At 53.3% G+C, this 21,564-nt stretch overlaps 1 protein-coding gene and 1 long non-coding RNA gene across 2 annotated transcripts in view; one reads left to right on the top strand and one right to left on the bottom strand.

The window, feature by feature from the left end:
* LOC142470059 (dipeptidase 2-like) overlaps positions 1-13,489 on the bottom strand; it is a 113,410-nt gene extending 99,921 nt beyond the window's left edge. The window contains exon 1 of the mRNA XM_075576960.1: positions 13,373-13,489. The gene's annotated coding sequence lies outside the window, so the exon portion shown is untranslated. The remainder of the gene's footprint in view (positions 1-13,372) is intronic.
* Positions 13,490-14,094: 605 nt separating this feature from the next.
* On the top strand, positions 14,095-17,865 carry LOC142470062 (uncharacterized). Its single transcript, XR_012789156.1, has 3 exons — positions 14,095-14,318; positions 14,702-15,297; positions 15,679-17,865. It is a non-coding gene; the product is annotated as an uncharacterized LOC142470062 (long non-coding RNA).
* The last annotated feature ends 3,699 nt before the right edge of the window (positions 17,866-21,564 follow it).

Below are 21,564 nucleotides of genomic sequence, written 5' to 3'. Positions count from 1 at the left end.
GACGCCCCCCCTGCCTTTGACGCCCCCCCTGCCTTTGACGCCCCCCCTGCCTTTGACGCCCCCCCTCTGCCTTTGACGCCCCACCCTGCCTTTGACGCTGCCTTTGACGCCCCCCCCCCGCCTTTGACGCCCCCCCCTGCCTTTGACGCCCCCCCTGCCTTTGACGCCCCCCCACCCTGCCTTTGACGCCCCCCCACCCTGCCTTTGACGCCCCCCCACCCTGCCTTTGACGCCCCCCCACCCTGCCTTTGACGCTCCCCCTGCCTTTGACGCCCCCCCCTGCCTTTGACGCCCCCCGTCTTTGATGCCCCCCCCTGCCTTTGACGCCCCCCCTGCCTTTGACGCCCCCCCCTGCCTTTGACGCCCCCCCCCCCCTGCCTTTGACGCCCCCCCCCCTGCCTTTGACGCCCCCCCATGCCTTTGACGCCCCCCCTGCCTTTGACGCCCCCCCCCTGCCTTTGAAGCCCCCCCCTGCCTTTGAAGCCCACCCCCCGCCTTTGACGCCCCCCCCCCGCCTTTGACGTCGTCCCCCCCGCCTTTGACGCCCCCCCCTGCCTTTGATGCCCCCCCCCCCGCCTTTGACGCCCCCCCCCTGCCTTTGACGCCCCATCCCCTGCCTTTGAGGCCCCCCCTGCCTTGGATGCCCACCCACCCTGCCTTTGACGGCCCCCACCCCCTGCCTTTGACGGCCCCCACCCCCTGCCTTTGACGGCCCCCACCCCCTGCCTTTGACGCCCCCCACCCCCTGCCTTTGACGCCCCCCACCCCCTGCCTTTGACGCCCCTCACCCCCTGCCTGTGACGCCCCCTGCCTTTGACGCCCCCTGCCCTTGACGCCCCCTGCCCCTGCCTTTGACGCCCCCCCTGTCTTCGATGCCCCCCCCCTGCCTTTGACGCCCCCCCCCCTGCCTTTGACGCCCCCCCCCTGCCTTTGACGTCCCCCCCTGCCTTTGACGCCCCCCCTTGCCTTTGACGCCCCCCCTGCCTTTGACGCCCCCCCTGCCTTTGACGCCCCCCCTGCCTTTGACGCCCCCCCTGCCTTTGACGCCCCTCCTGCCTTTGACGCCCCCCCTGCCTTTGACGCCCCACACTGCCTTTGACGCCCCACACTGCCTTTGACGCCCCCCCCTGCCTTTGACGCCCCCCCCTGCCTTTGACGCCCCCCCCTGCCTTTGACGCCCCCCCCTGCCTTTGACGCCCCCCCTGCCTTTGACGCCCCCCCTGCCTTTGATGCCCCCCCACCTTGCCTTTGACGCCCCCCTGCCTTTGACGCCCCCCCTGCCTTTGACGCCCCCCCCCCCCGCCTTTGATGCCCCCCTGCCTTTGACGCCCCCCCCTGCCTTTGACGCCCCCCCTGCCTTTGACGCCCCCCCCTGCTTTTGACGCCCCCTGCCTTTGACGCCCCCCCCCTGCCTTTGACGCCCCCCCCCTGCCTTTGACGCCCCCCCCTGCCTTTGACGCCCCCCCCCTGCCTTTGACGCCCCCCCCCTGCCTTTGACGCCCCCCCTCTGCCTTTGACGCCCCCCCCTGTCTTTGACGCCCCCCCCTGCCTCCGGCCAACGCCGGGTATACACACACACACCTCTCCTCCTCCCCCCCCCCCCCCCATCACACTCACCTCCCTCCCCGGCACGACCCCCTTCCTCCCTCGCGGCGCACGGAAGGACCCCTTCCTCCCTCGCGCCGCCGAGTGAGAAGATGGCGTCGCCCGGAAGTAGAGGTAGGTGTCGCGTGTGTGTCGCTCCCCCACCTCCCCCCACTTCCCCCACCCCCCCCCCACTTCACCCACCTCTCCCCCCCCACTTCACCCCCCCACCTCCCACTTCACCCACCTCACCCCCCCACTTCCCACACCTCCACCACCTCACCCCACCTCCCACACCTCACCCCACCTCCCACAGCACGCTCCCTACGGCTCAACATCCCGAGGAGCAGGAGGAGGGCGGCAGGGAGTTAATACCTCCTTTGTGCCACCGGGAGTCGGCGGAGGCCACAAGGGGGGAGAGAACCAGTGGCAGCCCGAGGAGCGCGCCATGCTGCCAGGTGAGGAAATGCAGGGGAGGAATCCATGCCTTTGACGCCCCCCCCTGCCTTTGACCCCCCCCCTGCCTTTGACGCCCCCCCCTGCCTTTGACGCCCCCCCCCCTGCCTTTGACGCCCCCCCCCCTGCCTTTGACGCCCCCCCCTGCCGTTGACCCCCCCCCGCCTTTGACACTCCCCCCCTGCCTCCGGCCAACGCCGGGTATACACACACACACACCTCTCCCCCCTCCCCCCCCCCCCCCCATCACACTCACCTCCCTCCCCGGCGCTCATTCACCTCCCCGGCGCTGACTCACCTCCCCTCCCCGGCGCTCACTCCCCCTGCCTTTCACGCCCCCCCTCCCTGCCTCCGCGTCCCCCTCCACTGTCGTCGTCCCCCTCCTGTCCACTGTCGTCGTCCCCCTCCTGTCCACTGTCGTCGTCCCCCTCCTGTCCACTGTCGTCGTCCCCCTCCTGTCCACTGTCGTCGTCCCCCTCCTGTCCACTGTCGTCGTCCCCCTCCTGTCCACTGTCCGTTGTTGTCCCCCTCCTGTCCACTCCTGTCCACTGTCGTCCCCCCATCTGTCCACTGTCGTCGTCCCCCTCCTGTCCACTGTCGTCGTCCCCCTCCTGTCCACTGTCGTCGTCCCCCTCCTGTCCACTGTCGTCGTCCCCCTCCTGTCCACTGTCGTCGTCCCCCTCCTGTCCACTGTCCGTTGTTGTCCCCCTCCTGTCCATTCCTCCCCCCTCCTGTCCACTGTCGTCCCCCCTCCTGTCCACTGTCGGCCCCCCTCCTGTCCACTGTCGGCCCCCCTCCTGTCCACTGTCGTCCCCCCTCCTGTCCACTGTCGTCCCCCCTCCTGTCCACTGTCGTCCACCCTCCTGTCCACTGTCGTCCCCCCTCCTGTCCACTGTCGTCCCCCCTCCTGTCCACTGTCGTCCCCCCTCCTGTCCACTGTCGTCCCCCTCCTGTCCACTGTCGTCCCCCCTCCTGTCCACTGTCGTCGTCCCCCTCCTGTCCACTGTCGTCGTCCCCCTCCTGTCCACTGTCGTCGTCCCCCTCCTGTCCACTGTCGTCGTCCCCCTCCTGTCCACTGTCGTCCCCCCTCCTGTCCACTGTCGTCCCCCCTCCTGTCCACTGTCGTCCCCCCTCCTGTCCACTGTCGTCCCCCCTCCTGTCCACTGTCGTCGTCCCCCTCCTGTCCACTGTCGTCGTCCCCCTCCTGTCCACTGTCGTCGTCCCCCTCCTGTCCACTGTCGTCGTCCCCCTCCTGTCCACTGTCCGTTGTTGTCCCCCTCCTGTCCACTCCTCCCCCCTCCTGTCCACTGTCGTCCCCCTCCTGTCCACTGTCGTCGTCCCCCTCCTGTCCACTGTCGTCGTCCCCCTCCTGTCCACTGTCGTCGTCCCCCTCCTGTCCACTGTCGTCGTCCCCCTCCTGTCCACTGTCGTCATCCCCCTCCTGTCCACTGTCCGTTGTTGTCCCCCTCCTGTCCACTCCTCCCCCCTCCTGTCCACTGTCGTCCCCCCTCCTGTCCACTGTCGGCACCCCTCCTGTCCACTGTCGGCCCCCCTCCTGTCCACTGTCGGCCCCCCTCCTGTCCACTGTCGTCCCCCCTCCTGTCCACTGTCGGCCCCCCTCCTGTCCACTGTCGTCCCCCCTCCTGTCCACTGTCGTCCCCCCTCCTGTCCACTGTCGTCCCCCCTCCTGTCCACTGTCGTCCCCCCTCCTGTCCACTGTCGTCCCCCCTCCTGTCCACTGTCGTCCCCTCCTGTCCACTGTCGTCCCCCCCTCCTGTCCACTGTCGTCGTCCCCTCCTGTCCACTGTCGTCGTCCCCTCCTGTCCACTGTCGTCGTCCCCTCCTGTCCACTGTCGTCGTCCCCTCCTGTCCACGTTCCTCCCCCCTCCTGTCCACTGTCGTCCCCCCTCCTGTCCACTGTCGGCCCCCCTCCTGTCCACTGTCGGCCCCCCTCCTGTCCACTGTCGGCCCCCCTCCTGTCCACTGTCGTCCCCCCTCCTGTCCACTGTCGTCCCCCCTCCTGTCCACTGTCGTCCACCCTCCTGTCCACTGTCGTCCCCCCTCCTGTCCACTGTCGTCCCCCCTCCTGTCCACTGTCGTCCCCCCTCCTGTCCACTGTCGTCCCCCTCCTGTCCACTGTCGTCCCCCCTCCTGTCCACTGTCGTCGTCCCCCTCCTATCCACTGTCGTCGTCCCCCTCCTGTCCACTGTCGTCGTCCCCCTCCTGTCCACTGTCGTCATCCCCCTCCTGTCCACTGTCGTCCCCCCTCCTGTCCACTGTCGTCCCCCCTCCTGTCCACTGTCGTCCCCCCTCCTGTCCACTGTCGTCCCCCCTCCTGTCCACTGTCGTCCCCCCTCCTGTCCACTGTCGGCACCCCTCCTGTCCACTGTCGGCACCCCTCCTGTGCACTGTCGGCACCCCTCCTGTCCACTGTCGGCACCCCTCCTGTCCACTGTCGGCACCCCTCCTGTCCACTGTCGTCCCCCCTCCTGTCCACTGTCGTCCCCCCTCCTGTCCACTGTCGTCCCCCCTCCTGTCCACTGTCGTCCCCCCTCCTGTCCACTGTCGTCCCCCCTCCTGTCCACTGTCGTCCCCCCTCCTGTCCACTGTCGTCCCCTCCTGTCCACTGTCGTCGTCCCCTCCTGTCCACTGTCGTCGTCCCCTCCTGTCCACTGTCGTCGTCCCCTCCTGTCCACGTTCCTCCCCCCTCCTGTCCACTGTCCCCCCCTACCCCTCCTGTCCACTGTCCCCCCCCCCTACCCCTCCTGTCCACTGTCCTCCCCCTCCCTCACTCATAGCGGCAAATTTAACTCACGGGCAACGCCGGGTCTCTCAGCTATGTATTATTATTATTATTATTGTGATTTCTCGTATTTCTATTTCTAAAATGTTTTACAACATTGTTAACAAAATGTCCGGGGACGGAGACGGGACAAGACGATCGCAAGGTGTGAAAAGCCTGTCCGACTGCAAGCACGTTTCAACGGTTTATACTGTCTGGATTAATCTTCGCTGCGCTTTTCAAACAAAAGATTCAATCAAGTGTGTGGGGAGGGGGGGGGGGGTGAGGCTTAAATAAACCTTTCCTTATTTGGGGGCTCCTTCACGTAACCAGATTGTTTAACCCAGGAGCGGCCAACTCCAGTCCTCAAGGGCCCCCAACAGGTCAGGTTTTCAGGCTATCCCACTGATTGAGGCACTTGTGGAGTTGTAGTTTTACAAAGTTCTCTACATTAGTTGACGTTGGATTTTACATCCGTGTTAAACTCCTGCGATCTCAGTAAATCCGTCTCGCGCGTCCTGAGGAAGCGAAGAGAACTCGCGAAACCTCGTTTTATAATATCAATTTAGTCTGAATAAAAAAAAAAGGTACCACCTAATACTGAAGTACTCCTTTACTCTGCACTTTCGCCACGGGGCTAATGCGGCTACTTCTATTTAGTTTACAAACACAACCTTAATTCCGTGGCCGCGACGGATCGGATTTCCGTCTAGAGTCAATTGTAACGAGGGGAAAACCGGCACAGAAACCCTTCCACCACCCCCCGGCACAGAAACCCTTCCACCGCCCCCCGGCACAGAAACCCTTCCACCGCCCCCCCCCACCCCCCCAGCACGGAAACCCTTCCACCACCCCCCGGCACAGAAACCCTTCCACCCCCCCGGCACGGAAACCCTTCCACCTCCCCCCGGCACAGAAACCCTTCCACCTCCCCCCGGCACAGAAACCCTTCCACCGCCCCCCGACACAGAAACCCTTCCACCGCCCCCCGGCACAGAAACCATTCCACCACCCCCTCGGCACAGAAACCCTTCCACCACCCCCCGGCACAGAAACCCTTCCACCACCCCCCGGCACAGAAACCCTTCCACCACCCCCCAGCACAGAAACCCTTCCACCACCCCCCGGCACAGAAACCCTTCCACCCCCCTCCCCTGGCACAGAAACCCCTCCACCACCCCCCGGCACAGAAACCCTTCCACCGCCCCCCGGCACAGAAACGCTTCCACCACCCCCCGGCACAGAAACCCTTCCACCCCCCTCCCCTGGCACAGAAACCCTTCCACCACCCCCGGCACAGAAACCCTTCCACCCCCCCCCCCCCGGCACAGAACCCCTTTCCACCCCCTCCCCGGCACAGAAACCCTTCCACCCAAACACCCCCCCCCCCTGACACAGAAACCCTTCCACCACCCCAGGTAAAGAAATCCTTCCACCACCCCGGCACAGAAACCCTTCCACCCCCCCGGCACGGAAAACCCTTCCACCTCCCCTCGGCACAGAAACCCTCCCACCTCCCCCCGGCACAGAAACCCTTCCACCGCCCCCCGACACAGAAACCCTTCCACCGCCCCCCGGCACAGAAACCCTTCCACCACCCCCCGGCACAGAAACCCTTCCACCACCCCCCGGCACAGAAACCCTTCCACCACCCCCCGGCACAGAAACCCTTCCACCACCCCCCGGCACAGAAACCCTTCCACCCCCCTCCCCTGGCACAGAAACCCCTCCACCACCCCCCGGCACAGAAACCCTTCCACCGCCCCCCGGCACAGAAACGCTTCCACCACCCCCCGGCACAGAAACCCTTCCACCCCCCTCCCCTGGCACAGAAACCCTTCCACCACCCCCGGCACAGAAACCCTTCCACCCCCCCCCCCCCCCCCGGCACAGAAACCCTTTCCACCCCCTCCCCGGCACAGAAACCCTTCCACCCAAACACCCCCCCCCCCCCCCCCCGACACAGAAACCCTTCCACCACCCCAGGTAAAGAAATCCTTCCACCACCCCGGCACAGAAACCCTTCCACCGCCCCCGGCACAGAAACCCTTCCACCACCCCCTGGCACAGAAACCCTTCCACCACCCCCTGGCACAGAAACCCTTCCACCACCCCCCGGCACAGAAACCGTTACACCTCCCAGCACAATAACCCATACACCCCCGACTCTCCATGATGCATACGCACCCCTCTCACGCTACACATTCTGTATGTACACAAACAAAGGACCTTGCATAATTTCTGGGACCTTATCTATTCGGCACATACCCGGAAAACTAAAGCATAAGCAGCAGGGCACATAGGGAGGGGGGGGGGAGGAGGGACAGTGAATCCCGTTACTGAGACCCTCAGAAAACGATTCTCTTCCACGTGTGAAGAGGGCTGGAGAGTGGGTGGAGGGGGAGGAGGGCTTCAAAGTGGGTGGGTTGGGGGAGAGAGAGAAGGGCTGGAGAGTGGAGGGTGTAGAGGGGGAGGAGGGCTGGAGGGTGTAGAGGGGGAGGAGGGCTGGAGAGTGGGGGGGAGAGGAGAGGGAAGAAGGGGGGGTGTGCTCCTTCAAGAGCACAGCATGGAATATCTAGTCTATAAATAAGCCACAACGTATACACCCAGGAGTAACCCTTTCCCTGCCAGTCAGACCTGCAATCCTTCCAGTGAGTTGTTAAAGGAGCGGTTTAGCAGGGCCTCTCAAATAAGTGTGCCATACGTAGCGGCGTTTAGTAAATACAGCCCTCGCTGCCTTATTTTTCTTGATTTTCCTGTTTCGGCCACAGATCAGATCTTGCTAAAGGATCAGACTTTGCTTTCTGGTGCATTTTCCAGCGGACATCACATTCCCTCCCCCCCCCTCACTGTATTTTCTCCCTCCCCCCATTGTATTTTCTCCCTCCCCCCATTGTATTTTCTCCCTCCCCCCATTGTATTTTCTCCCTCCCCCCCCATTGTATTTTCTCCCTCCCCCCATTGTATTTTCTCCCTCCCCCCATTGCATTCTCTCCCTCCCCCCATTGTATTTTCTCCCTCCCCGCATTGCATTCTCTCTCTCCCTCATTGTATTTCTCCCCCATTGTATTCTCTCCCCCATTGTATTTTCTCCCTCCCCTCCTATTGCATTCTCTCCCTCCCCCCCTTCCATTGTATTCTCTCCCTCCCCCATTGTATTTTATCCCTCCCCTTCCATTGCATTCTCTCCCTCCCCCATTGTATTTTATCCCTCCCCTTCCATTGCATTCTCTCCCTCCCCCATTGTATTTTATCCCTTCCATTGCATTCTCTCCCTCCCCCATTGTATTTTATCCCTCCCCTTCCATTGCATTCTCTCCCTCCCCCATTGTATTTTATCCCTTCCATTGCATTCTCTCCCTCCCCCATTGTATTTTATCCCTCCCCTTCCATTGCATTCTCTCCCTCCCCCATTGTATTTTATCCCTCCCCTTCCATTGCATTCTCTCCCTCCCCCATTGTATTTTATCCCTCCCCTTCCATTGCATTCTCTCCCTCCCCCATTGTATTTTATCCCTCCCCTTCCATTGCATTCTCTCCCTCCCCCATTGTATTTTATCCCTCCCCTTCCATTGCATTCTCTCCCTCCCCCATTGTATTTTCTCCCTCCCTCATTGTATTCTCTCCCTCCCTCATTGTATTCTCTCCCTCCCTCATTGTATTTTCTCCCTCCCTCATTGTATTCTCTCCCTCCCTCATTGTATTCTCTCCCTCCCTCATTGTATTCTCTCCCTCCCTCATTGTATTTTCTCCCTCCCCCCATTGTTTTTTCTCCCTCCCCATTGTATTTTATCCCCCCCCCCCCCATTGTTTTTCTCCCTCATTGTATTTTCTCCCTCCCACACTGTATTTTCCATCCCCCAGGCTAATATATAGGGGCCTATTCTAGTAGCTTCGATGGTATCACTGCCAAATGGAAGGGTGTGGCCTGACCCTTCCTCCCGGTCTGACATTTGTGTCATCGCGAGTCACAAACCGTGAGGCAGGAAATGCCAAAACCGCTCGGGACAGCAGTGTCCTTATCTCAGCCGCGTTCTACATTCTGCCCATGCGATCTTCCCGCAGTCTGTGAGAGCCGCACCGAGAGAGTGCTGCACCGAGAGCTCCGCACCAAGGGAGAGTGCTGCACCGAGAGAGAGCCGTACCGAGAGCTCCGCACCGAGAGAGAGCCGCACCGAGAGAGAGCCGCACCGAGAGAGCCGTACCGAGAGCTCCGTACCGAGAGCTCCGTACCGAGAGCTCCGCACCGAGAGCGCCGTACCGAGAGCGCCGCACCGAAAGAGAGCCGCACCGAGAGCTCCGTACCGAGAGCGCCGCACCGAGAGCGCCGCACCGAAAGAGAGCTGCACCGAGAGAGCCGCACCGAGAGCGCTGCACCGAGAGAACCGCACCGAGAGAGCTGCATCTCCCTGCACAGCTCTTAGGCTAAGGCCCCAGTGCGCGCTCGTTCCCGGCAGCAGCACAACCTGGTGGACTCCAGGCAATGCGCGAGGTGGAGGTGTGGTGTGCGTGGCCATGACGGTTCTCCCTCATTGGCTGAACGGCCGTCGTGATGTGGCCAGTGCTCCGTCTCCTTGTCTTTACAAAATGTGGAGCGAAATCACATTCATTTCAGCCTCGGGGACACCCTGCTGCTCGAGTTACAGGCACCGCTATGGGGTGCCGGTATCTCCTGTCCATTTAAATCTCCCGGTCACGTGACGCAGGAGATTCCCAGACCTGAAATTAATGAGGTTCTGCTCCGGAGACCCCCTGCTTCAATAATGTGTTATTAAAATCAAATAAAAACAGCTTCATTAAGGTATTGAAGGGGTTAAGCCAGAGTACCTGGTTTCTTGGGGGGGAGGGGGTGGGTGAAGGGGGTAGTTGCCACAGGGTGGGTGGTTATGCCTACTGGGAAGGATGGGGGAGGAGTTAACCCCTTCACTACATAGCAGTGGTAAGCTCCTTTTGCCACCCACCCGAGAGGTCTAACCACCCACCCTGGGGCAACTACCTCCTTCACCCAACCCATCTACCCCCAAAAAACATTAAGATACAACAACCCTACTACCCACCCTCTCTACCCCCAACAACCCCCAGCACCTATCACCTGAGATCTGACTCCAAAAGACTGCTCATGGTCCCAAGGCTCAACAAAGTATCCGGACGTTCCTCCTTCTCTTACCGTGCACCCCAAAACTGGAACAACCTACCAGAGACTCTCACATCCACCACCAGTCTAAATTCTTTCAAATCTAAGGCTGTCACACATTTTAATCTGGTCTGTAACTGTTTCATACGCTCATAATATATATTATCTCTAACTGTGCACGCAATGTCTTGTTTATAATGTATACCCTGCTCATTTATGTAACTGTATTTGTAAACATGTATTTGTCATTATAGCTGTGTGCCCAGGACATACTTGAAAACGAGAGGTAACTCTCAATGTATTACTTCCTGGTAAAATATTTTATAAATAAATAAACATATGTACAATAATGGGCAAAATCCCTATTATCCAGATCTGGATAATAGCGCATTTGCCCATTAAGAATAAACACTATCCAGCCAGCATAAAACAAAAATTAAAGTTCTACTTACCCCTGCCAGGATGAAGGTCGCCCTCGTCCTCATCACCGTCTTCCGCGGCTAGCAACATTAAAAAAAAACCTAACTACTGGCCACTAAACCCTTAATCACCTTAGCGGTTAGTAACCATTATGGTAATTAAGGGGTTAACACCACCTCTCCCCGCTACCCACCGGAGAGGCTTAACCACCCTCCCCGGGGCAACTACCCCCAACCCCCACCCCATCTACCCATTGATTGTCACTGTGGTAAACCATGCCCCCAATATGGACATGGATTGCCACAATGGCAATGAATGGGCAAGATTAAAAAAAAAAATACATAACAATTAATTAAAAACAAGCATTTGCCAAAAAATATCTATACCCAGAAAGGGTTACTAACCGCTAAGGTAATTAAGGGGTTAGTGGCCAGTAGTTCGTTTTTTTTATTTTAATGTTGCTGCACAAGGAGGACGGTGATGAGGACGAGGACGGCCTTCACACTGGTAGGGGTAAGTCCAACTTTAATTTACTTTATACTGGCTGGATAATGTTTTATTTTTAATGAGCAAATGAGCTACTACCCAGATCTGAATAATAGGAATTTTGTCCATTACTGTATGTGTTAGGGGGGGGGGGGGATTGAGGGGTGGGTAGTTGGGTGTCCATTTATGTCTATTGGGGTTTTTTTGCTCCCATTGACAGCGAACCACACTGGCAATCAATGGGTGTACTGGTGTTTGTATTGTATTTTAATGTTTATTGGGGGTAGAGGGGCTGGGTGAAGGTGGTATTTGGCCCGTGGTGGGTGTTTATGCCTACCGGGTGGGTAGCGGTACAGGTTAACCCCTTCAATACCTTAGCGGTAGTAACCCCTATATAATATATAGGGGGCATTGCAGGACAATCTAATATATAGGGCGCATTGCAGAATAATATAATATATAGGGCGCATTGCAGTATAATATAATATACAGTATAGGGGGCGTTGCTTTATAAGGGATTCACAGGATATTATTTCATGATTTTTGCCATCAATAAAACTTACTGTCTGCCTAAAATAAAAGCTATGTTTGGGTTCAGTGCAGGTTGTATTGCCTTTTAATGGACCGACCGTCTAGAGCAGGGGAGCGCAAACTTTTAGTTCTGCGCCCCCGTCTCTCTCCCCCCAGCTCTCACGTCCCTCACCTACCTTCGTCCGCGTCAGATGACGACATGTCACAGAGCTGTGGAATCACGATAAGTTAACAGTTGCAGAGGCCTCACGCGATCCCCCGGCATTAAATTAAATGTGAGAGGAAGTGAAGTAAAGTTTGCAACTACATTCAATTCACAAGCGTGAGGTGATAAACAGTGATGAATAAAATAAATACGTGACCTTGTGGACACTGGAAAAATGGAGCGTCTGCAGCCGTGAGACCAGGGATGGCTCAAAACACCCCCTAAACGTTTAGACAGAATACACAAAACCATTGTAATGTTGTTTGCTTGATTAAAGTTATTATTGTTGTTAATGTTGTCCATAGCGACAGTATGTTGTGATACATGGGGTCATTGACTCCTCCCCGCTATCTCTGTATTGGCTGGAGGACCCGACTGGCGGGCCAATCAGATGATAGCGTGGGGTATTTCAATGCCGCATGTTTTAACCTTTCATTATACCCTGATGAAGAAACCGTGAGGTTTCGAAACGCGTTGGAAAGGTTCTATGTGCTTTTTTCAACTGGACAATTCATCCTACTATTGCGGGCTAAAACTCATCTACCGGAGAAGAGATCGTGACGCGAGTTGCGGTGTCGCTATCCAGTGACGTCACAGATCCGTAGTGTAAAGGATTGGAGGGCTGTGAGCGTGTACCCAGCCATCGCAAGAGTTTTACCTGCTCCAACGGTTACCATCCTTGTCTACCACGAGTCTGCTGGACTTTCCATCTATAGGAGTGGGACTATCCAGGATCTACACACTCTGACTTGTGACTGAGAGTTCCAGAGACGGGAAGCTGCTTTTACCACTACTGATGACATCTTATCTGGCGATTTGTCTGGCGCATGGGTAACATTAACCCCTGACATGCCTGTTTATTTCCTTTTTGATGTACGCACAATACTTACCTGTACTGCTTGCTATGAATAATATCTCTTTTAATGCACTATGAGCGTTGTGCGCTGTGTTTTTGTGTATTCTCATTAAATTAAATGCCTGGGGAAAGAGCGTGGGACCTCTGCAACTGCCCACGACCCCCCAGAAATTTTTTCTTTCTCCAGGACGTATACAGCCGTGAGTATTGTCAGGGCCGCAGATGGATTTCCTGGGGGCCCAGGACTAGAGTTACATCCCCCTCTCCCCCTCTGTGGTCTTGCGAGCCCCTCCCCACACTCCTTCACACCTCACAAGCCCGCTCTATTTCCCCCCCCCCCTCTTCCCATGTATCTCTCTCGTGTGTGTGTGTGTGTGTGTGTGTGTATAGAGAGGGACAGGAGAGAGAAGGAAGGAGAGGGGAGAGGAGGGAGAAAGGAAGAGGAGGTGGAGAGAGAGAGAGAGATCCGCGTGGGGTGATGTAAGTTGAGGGGAGGGGGGGAGGGGGTGATGTGAGATACAGGAAGGGTGATGTTTAAACCAAAATCATTACAAAATATATACACATTGTTTATTCAATAGAGGAGCTGTGCCGGCAGCAGGGGGGACGGGGGACGACACGTATTCAATATTACATTCCCCGGGCGAAGCCGGGCACAAAAGCTAATATCTCATAAGGGGAAAAATACATTCCTTCCTGACTGCCAATTCTTGGAATCAGATTACTCCCTGGATCAGCCTCCTTCCTGTGTTTACTTATGTGGTATATCCCTGTATACCTTTCCAGGGGAGAGAGACAGCCACATCTTTATACCTGGAGAGTGGATAACCCGCTCCCCCCTCCCCCGCCACCTGCCCCCCCCTCCCCCGCCACCTGCCCCAGTAACAGGGCAGATCTAACTGTAGGAAGACCACTCACCTTGGCATATGAATCCGCATCTTCCAGACAAGCGTGTACCTGAAAGTGCAACAATGTAACAATAACGGTGTGATCTCACATGTACAGCCCTGTGACTGATTAACACTGGCACTGCCTGCTGTTACCAGGACTGCCATGCCAGAGACATATACTGCAGGGGGCTGCACAAACCAGCACAGGGTGTAACCAGAGCCGAAAGTAAATGAGTTGCTCACTTTGCAACGGCAGCAAGATGCCAGATCGCAGCATTGTGGGAACAGGAAGAAATTCCGCCCATATCTAAAATTAGACACAGAATTTGGTTTGTGTGCCAGGTGGAAAAATTAACGAGTTTGGTTAATGATACTGGCGCTAAATTCCAAAAAGTCTGGCTGCCGCGGCTGCCTCGGACATCCCGGGGCGAGTAACACCACAATCCCGCTGTGATAGTAATAAATACTTTCTCCTCTGACTGTGGGACGCTCAGGAGCGGGGTAGGATGGGGCAGACCTAGTAATAGAAGTAACAGAACAGGACAGCATTGGGGAGATGAAACGGTGAGCAAGACATAGGGAGATGCAACTCCAAGAAAGATAAAATACCCCCCCACTCCCCGCGATGTGTGTTCCTTATTTGTTGTTTGATGTTACTTGTTGTTACCAGAAGGAGGAGATGTAATGTTATTTGTATACGGTACTGAAACTCAATAAAAGTTAAGTTAAAAAGTTTTTTTTACAGGCAGCCCTGTCTCAGAGGCAATGATGTCACAGAGGCAAAAATGTCACATGAGGTCATAATGCCAGTGAGTGTATATAACCTGGCTGTTGGTGCCCTCAAGTCAGAAGTCACCTGCTTCTTGACTGGTAACATCAAGAAAATGGCCTAAAGTAGCAGGAGGCGCGGCCCGCGGCCCAGAAGCAGATCAGCCACAGGAGCCATAGAGGAAGGATACATGTCGGCAGAATAGGTACCAATCTATTTAGTACCATTATCTCTTACCAATACCAACATAGTTCCCCTGTAAGCTTGGGCGTAAATAGTAGATATTTTGCCAGCGTTTTGACCCAACAGTTTATTTTTGCAAAGCCTTGTTGATTTGTTAGAAGACTCCTCTTTAGCTCTCGCTAATTTTCAGTGAGTCTCACTTAACGACAGCCTTCACTCATCGCTGCTCCCAGACATCAATGGGGTCTCAATCATTGAAGGCAACACTTCCATTGACATGTCATTTTGGTGTTCGGAAAAACCCCCAATATTACTTGCTGTGATGATTATAACCAAAGAGAATATAAGCTCAGATCAGCTCTTGCTTCTGGTATAAATCTTTGCTTTTCTCATTTCTCTCCGTAGGACGTAGAAGCAATCGCCATTAATACAGTGTTTGAATGGACCTTAGCTGCCCGTTCCTGCTGCCACGGTGCTTGGTGTCCCGTTCCTGCTGCCACGGTGCTTGGTGTGCGGTGACACTGCTGCTAAGCTGATGGGCATCAGTGGAAACCTGAGCAGCTAGATAAAGATCTTGGAATGGAACGCAAAAATCAAAAGGAAGAAGCAGAAATCGTCCTTATGGGCATGCCACGCCCTTGGTGCCATTCCTATGGGGCATGCCACGCCCTTGGTGCCATTCTTATGGAGCATGCCACGCCCTTGGTGCCATTCTTATGGAGCATGCCACGCCCTTGGTGCCATTCTTATGGAGCATGCCACACCCTTGGTGCCATTCCCATGGGGCATGCCACGCCCTTGGTGCCATTCCTATGGGGCATGCCATGCTCTTGGTGCCATTCCTTTGGTGCCATGCCTTGCCAATGAGTATATAACCTGGCTGTTAGTGCCCTCCAGTCAGAAGTCAAACTGTTCCTGCTTCCAGACTGGTAACATCAAGAAAAGGCCCGCGGCACAGAAGCAGATCAGCCATAGAAGAAGGATACATGTCGGCAAAACAGGTACCAATCTATTTAATACCATTATCTCTTACCAAAACCAACATAATCCCCTGTAAGCTCGGGCATAAATAGTAGCTATTTTGCCAGCGTTTTGACCCAAAAGTTTATTTTTCCATAGCCTTGTTGATTTGTTAGAAGACACCTCTTTAGGTCTCGCTAATTTTCAGTGAGTCACCTATTGAAAGCCAGCCCTTCACTCATCGCTGCTCCCAGACATCAATGTGGTCTCAATCATTGAAGGCAACACTTCCATTGAAATGTCCTTTCCGTGTTAAGAACCCTCTAATATTACTTGCTTGTGATGAATATAACCAAAGAGATATACGATCTGCTCAGCTCTTGCTTATAATAAATCTGTGGTTTTCACATTTATCTCATTAGGACGTAGACGCATGCGCCATTAATACAGTGTTGGAATGAATCTTAACAGCCCGTTCCTGCTGCCACGGTGCTTGGTGTGCTGTGACTGCTGCCACGTTGCTTGGTGTCCCGGTCCTGCTGCCACGGTGCTCGGTGTGCTGTGACTGCTGCTACGCTGATGGGCATCAGTGGAAACCTGAACAACTAGATAAAGAACTTGGAATGAAACGCGCAAAAGTCAAAAGGAAGAAGCAGGAGGCATCAAGCCTGAACTTCAGATGAAACCCAAAAAGCAAGATAAGAAAAGCAACCCCGTCTGAAAGGCAGGGTTTCCATTTGGTATTCAGGCAGGGCTGGCTTGGGGGTCCAGGCGGCTAGTATGTGTTGTCTGTGTGTATATATACATAAATATACATACATATACTTATATATATGTATAATGTATATATGTATATATAACACACACACACACCAGATACACACCCCACATACAGACACCACATACACCCCCACATACACACACACCCCACAACCACACACGCACATCCTGCTCTCTTGCCCCCTCTCTTGCATGCCTGCTCTCTCTTGCTCCCTCTAGCCCTTTCTCTCTTGCGTGCCTGTTCTCAGGCCCTCTCTCTTGCGTGCCTGCTGTCTCTTGCTCTCTCTTACCCTCTCTCTTGCCCCATCTCTCTCTTGCGTCCCTGCTCTCCGGCCCTCTCACCCTCTCTCTTGCCCTTTTTCTCTCTCTTGTGATCTATATATCTATATTTTTATATGTATATATACACAACCCACGACGTATACTTGCCCCCTTGCCCCCAAGCCAGCCCTGCCTGAATGTCTAATGGAGACCCTGCTGCCTTCCAGGAGGGGGTTGGCTTTCTCATCTTATTACCTCAACCTCAATTTAAACTGAAAAGAAATTATCCTTGTTTGAAAATACAGATTCTTTGTATGTAGTTTACAATTCATAATTTATACTAATACTAATACTAAGCTTCAGGTATTACAGACTGTCACAGGAGACCAGCGCTTTTAAACACCTTTACCTTCCGGGATCAACGTCACTAGGCAGGACAAGGTAGTGGAACCAAATGGGGTTTATTCTGGTAAAAACAGCAGGCATACAAAGTGACACAAAACAGGGAAATACACACCTAACTGGGGCCTGGGGGGAGACACTACCCTCAACTAGGTGCAGGGCGCCTGCTTCAGGAAGGCTAAGGCTGCGCTTATACAGCCGGCGAAGGCAACGCGGCCGATGACGTCACCCGTCGCTGTTGCCATTGCGACGAGTTGTATTTGGAAGTTTAGGCGACGTCACTGGAAGACGTCATAAAGGGGGATGGCAGAGGCACGGAGAAGCTCCCGATTGGCTGCAAGGGGAGACCGTCGCCGAAAAAAATCAAATATCAGTGACTACCAGATTTTTGGTAGCACTGTCGCTTTGCCGCTTTATCGCCGTCGCGTGCACTGACGGTGAAAATGCATTTGTTTTGCCGTGACGTCGCCGGCACTATAAGCGCAGCCTTACCTCGTCCAGGTACAACACAGTACTATATACGGGATACCTGGCTTTCCCCGCTGGCCGAGTCTGTCCGTTTGTAGAACCTGGCTGTATCTCTAAAACGTGTCCTCAGCTTGGCCAGGCTTCTCCGGCACCGCAACGCCGAGTGCTTTGCTATTGCGAGCAAAGCACCTTTGAAAAGCCCGCCTCTGCTTCACCCGACCAAGCCTACGAATAGTCTTGTTCTCCGATCAGGCACTTCCCTTACATAGACCTCGGTGTTGTATAGTTACATAGTTACATAGTTACATAGTAGATGAGGTTGAAAAAGACGTACGTCCATCAAGTTCAATCTGTGCTAAATTTAGACAAGATACTTTATCCTATATCTATACTTCTTTATTGATCCAGAGGAAGGCAAACAAAAAACCCCAGAGTCACATCATCCAATTATATCTCATAAGGGGAAAAATAAATTCCTTCCTGACTCCAAGAATTGGCAATCGGATTAATCCCTGGATCAACATCCTTCCCATGTGTACTTATTTGGTATATCCCTGTATACACAGGCTGCTGCTTCAATAAGTATAGGATATACTTATATTTTTATCACACCTGCTAAAAAGGTACAGTTGGGGGGGAATGCTATTCTTACCCTTATACAATTACCTAATAATCCTTCCAAATTAAAATGTGAAACTAAAAGCCTAGTCCTGTGTATTTCATCATTAATACTAATCCTGTATATTGCATCATTAATACTAGTCCTGTGTATTGCATCATTAATATGCAAAGGGACTTTTCACTGCTAACCGCGTGGCGGATTCTCCGGGAAATTCTCCGCCCCGTATATTGCGACTGCGTTCTCGCTGCGGCTTTCAGTGGCAATGTTCCTTCTTCTGGTTTTGATATCTTTACCCAATCATGTTTCTTGCGCACTCCGTTTCCCTTCACTCCTCTGCCTGCGGCGTCTGTTTTCTCGCGTTATGAGGTTATATGTGTAATATACACATGAAGAGATACATAGGGGGGAGACACAGGAAGGAAATAGTGTGTAACAATTCCTATAGAACAAGGCGTAAAAATTCCTTTACAGTCCGTGAGTATCAATGTAATGTAAGCAATATATGTCAGATACTTATCCGGATCCTGGATGGTTGAAAAGTCCAGAAGTAGTCACCGTAACAGAAAACAGCTTCAATGGCTTCCAGCGGCATACCACTCTGTCTGCGTGAGTACAGTAAACAGTCATTCAGGCATGGCAGATCATCTCCTTGCGTGGCACAAAAACACCGCCGGGTTCAAAGGGCAAGTATGAACACGCAAGTCCCTGTGTTTTCAGGGGGGCATCTCAGCAACCTTAACAACAGAACTACCCCGACGTACGTTTCGCCGAGTACGTAGCTTCTTCTTGGGGGTCTGATGAAGTATGTTCAGTCGGGTATTTAAACCGGAGTGGCTTGATACTGCGCCAATCAGGAGCAGTGGAGAGGAGGCAGATCAGCTGGTCTGAGGTCTCCCGAGAAGATCTAAACATGGAAATAATTATGCCAGACATAAGAATACACAAATCAATACATGAGACAGTTGTAACTATAAAGATTACTACTTGACAGGGCAGGACATACCAAAATATTCTACCCTACTTATAAGCCCATACTAGATGACTGAAGGTTATAAACTCCAACAGTACGGTTACATGTACATACAAGTGACCTCTAATTTCACTTATTGGACCTCAAAGAGTAACTCATGTATCATGTGAGATGAAAGACGCATTAAAAAAAGATATGTATATACTGTATATATGAAAATTGCGTTGCTGAATCTAATATATGTCCTCGCACAAATGATAAATTAATATAATTTATCAGCAATGTAAGAGAGTCTGTCGCCAAATCTGTAATCAAACTGAATTCCATAAAACAAATTAAATATTAATTCCAATTATGAAATTTATATAAATGTTGAATTATTATAAGGGCAGCAGGTTTAGGAAAGACCTATGGACTAAAAAGAGCATATGGGAATCCCTGCTATGAAAACATTTCATATCCCATATACTCATTTAGACCCTGGCGCAAAAGTGTCCCCAATTGGCCGATCCATCTGCATTCACACTTGAGTAACGCTTTCTCTACCACCCCCCCCCCCCCCCTGTGTGGAAAACAGCCACGTGTGCGGCCGCAGGATGCTGTGCTTTCCTGGGACCTGTGATGCACAGGCTGGTGTTGTTGTTTGACTCAGACCCCGGTCCTCAGTCACCCCCCCTCCCCCGTAGCCTGGTTGGGCTGTGTCTACTCTGCGCAGCCTTGCAGGTTCCTTCTCCCGGTTGCGCTCAGGCTCTCAGCCTCCTCTGGGACTTTCCCCGACCTCTCTGCTCGGTTTCTGGTTCAGTGCCAACAACCTCGCGCCAAAATGTTGTGGAGTCTGGCTGTACCTCCACCGTAGCTCTGCGGCGCTTCCAGACCTCGCCTGCTCCTTTGCTGCTGACGGGGTATCAGCAACCCCCAAGTCTGCACCCCTCCGTCCTCAGGCACAGGATCCACGTCAGCCCGATCCATCCTGCGGCAGCCCGGTCAGGCCCACAACTTCCCCCCTCCCGCCACTGCCGTACAGACTGCCTCTGACAGCCCGCACGGTCTGACCTCCGGTGCACCCAGGTATAGTTCTGGGGTCGCCGGGTGGACCAGCACATGCGCGGGGTGCCAGGCAAGCCTGGCTCCAGCCAGATCAGCTCCCCGACTGCCCGCTCGCCCTCAGCTACTTCCTTCCAGTGCCGTGTCTGCTCCGAGGCTGGCTCCTCCTTGCCTTGACGCCGCGACGTCACGTAGCGTCCCGTTGGCATGGCAGCCATTTTCAATGCAGAGGAGGAAAATGCCAGTAGTCGCTGAACCACGCCGCCGAAACACCTCGCCAGCGGGTAAAATGCACTCACTCCAGGCGAGCGGGCGAGTGCATTTGTCGAGGCCTGGTAATAGCTACAGTATATTAAAAAATCCAGCTGTCATCGCCCCCAATGGATAAAAAATGTACCATTTGGCAGCACCGTAGGATAATTGCACCAAAAAAATGAAATCAGAAGTATTAAAAAAAAGAAATTAACAAAAAGTGAATATGATGATAACATTATAAAAACAGCTTTTGATAAGTTTATTACATTTAACAGAGAGGAATTGTTAACATAAAAATAGAAGGATAAAAATTCCATAATGGATTTTAAGACTACATGTATTACAAAATATAATAACGACGCCGGAAAGATAAAACAAATTTAAGAAAAACACTGGTCTTTTTTTTTTTTTAAAAGATCCAATTTTAGGAAACTCCTTACCCGAACACCCACAAGTCATTTAAAAAAAAAAAAAAGCCAGATTCTAAAAGATAAACTTGCACCCAGTGTTTTTAAGAATGGCAATAAAAATAAAAAAGATAACCCAAGAACTGGATCCCCAAAAAACCTAATGGTTTTTACAAGTGTATTGCTTGCAAAGCTTATAAGCATGGGTCCAATGAGAAATTGAATTTTAAATCTTCCAGGACAGGTGAAATATGTAAGAATGAACAATTTGCAAACAGTTAATCTAAGATTGTTATATATTTATTAGAACGTGCGTGTGGGCTCCAGTATGTCCAGTGCATGTCCGCATACTGGCGCACAGAGGAAATATAAGAAAACAATTGCGAACGCACAGTGTGGCCAATCATTATAGTCTGAAACATGGAAGCGATCCCCTGAGTCTAAAATTCAGTTTGACTGAATGTGTAAAAACATAACTGGAGGGGCGGATGTGACGATAGCCTACACAGGTATATTAATATTTACACAAAAATAACTGGGTTTGAACTGAAACGAGTCTTAGATATAATAAAGTGATTTTATTCCTTAGGATAGGTGAACACACGAATAATACAGTAACGGACAAGAAGTACACTTACTTTGGGGTTTGGGAATGAGAAGGTAGATGTAGCATTTCTCTTCAGCAATCAGGTAATCATTCAGGTGATATCAGGTAACCATACCAGCAAACTAAGACGAATGAAGACAGAATGAAGACCCAGGATATATGGGGAACAGCAGTTTATATACCTTTTGTCCCTCTATCCTTAACCTTAAGTACCTGTGATTGGTTTTCAATTATCTCCAGCCAATCTTTGATGGGGGAACACATCTTGGTACAGGCCCCCCTGCTAGCTGGCACAGGCGCAGTAGAACTCTGGGCCCCCCATAGGCAAAGGGAATGCCAGCCAGTCTACCCATCTGGATCTCTAGCAAGATAACCTTTGTTGGAAGGTGATAACTGGGACACTTGGAGACTGCTCTGGTTTGAGCCTCCCCTGCCCTTAAATCATCAGGGAGGGTGACAAGACCCTTTGAACAATACTTAAATCCTAGACAT

Source organism: Ascaphus truei, chromosome 19 (genome assembly GCF_040206685.1).
Source record: "Ascaphus truei isolate aAscTru1 chromosome 19, aAscTru1.hap1, whole genome shotgun sequence".
Lineage (NCBI taxonomy): Eukaryota > Metazoa > Chordata > Amphibia > Anura > Ascaphidae > Ascaphus > Ascaphus truei.
Note: the sequence above shows the minus strand (reverse complement) of the source record. Positions and strands in the feature narration are given on the sequence as shown.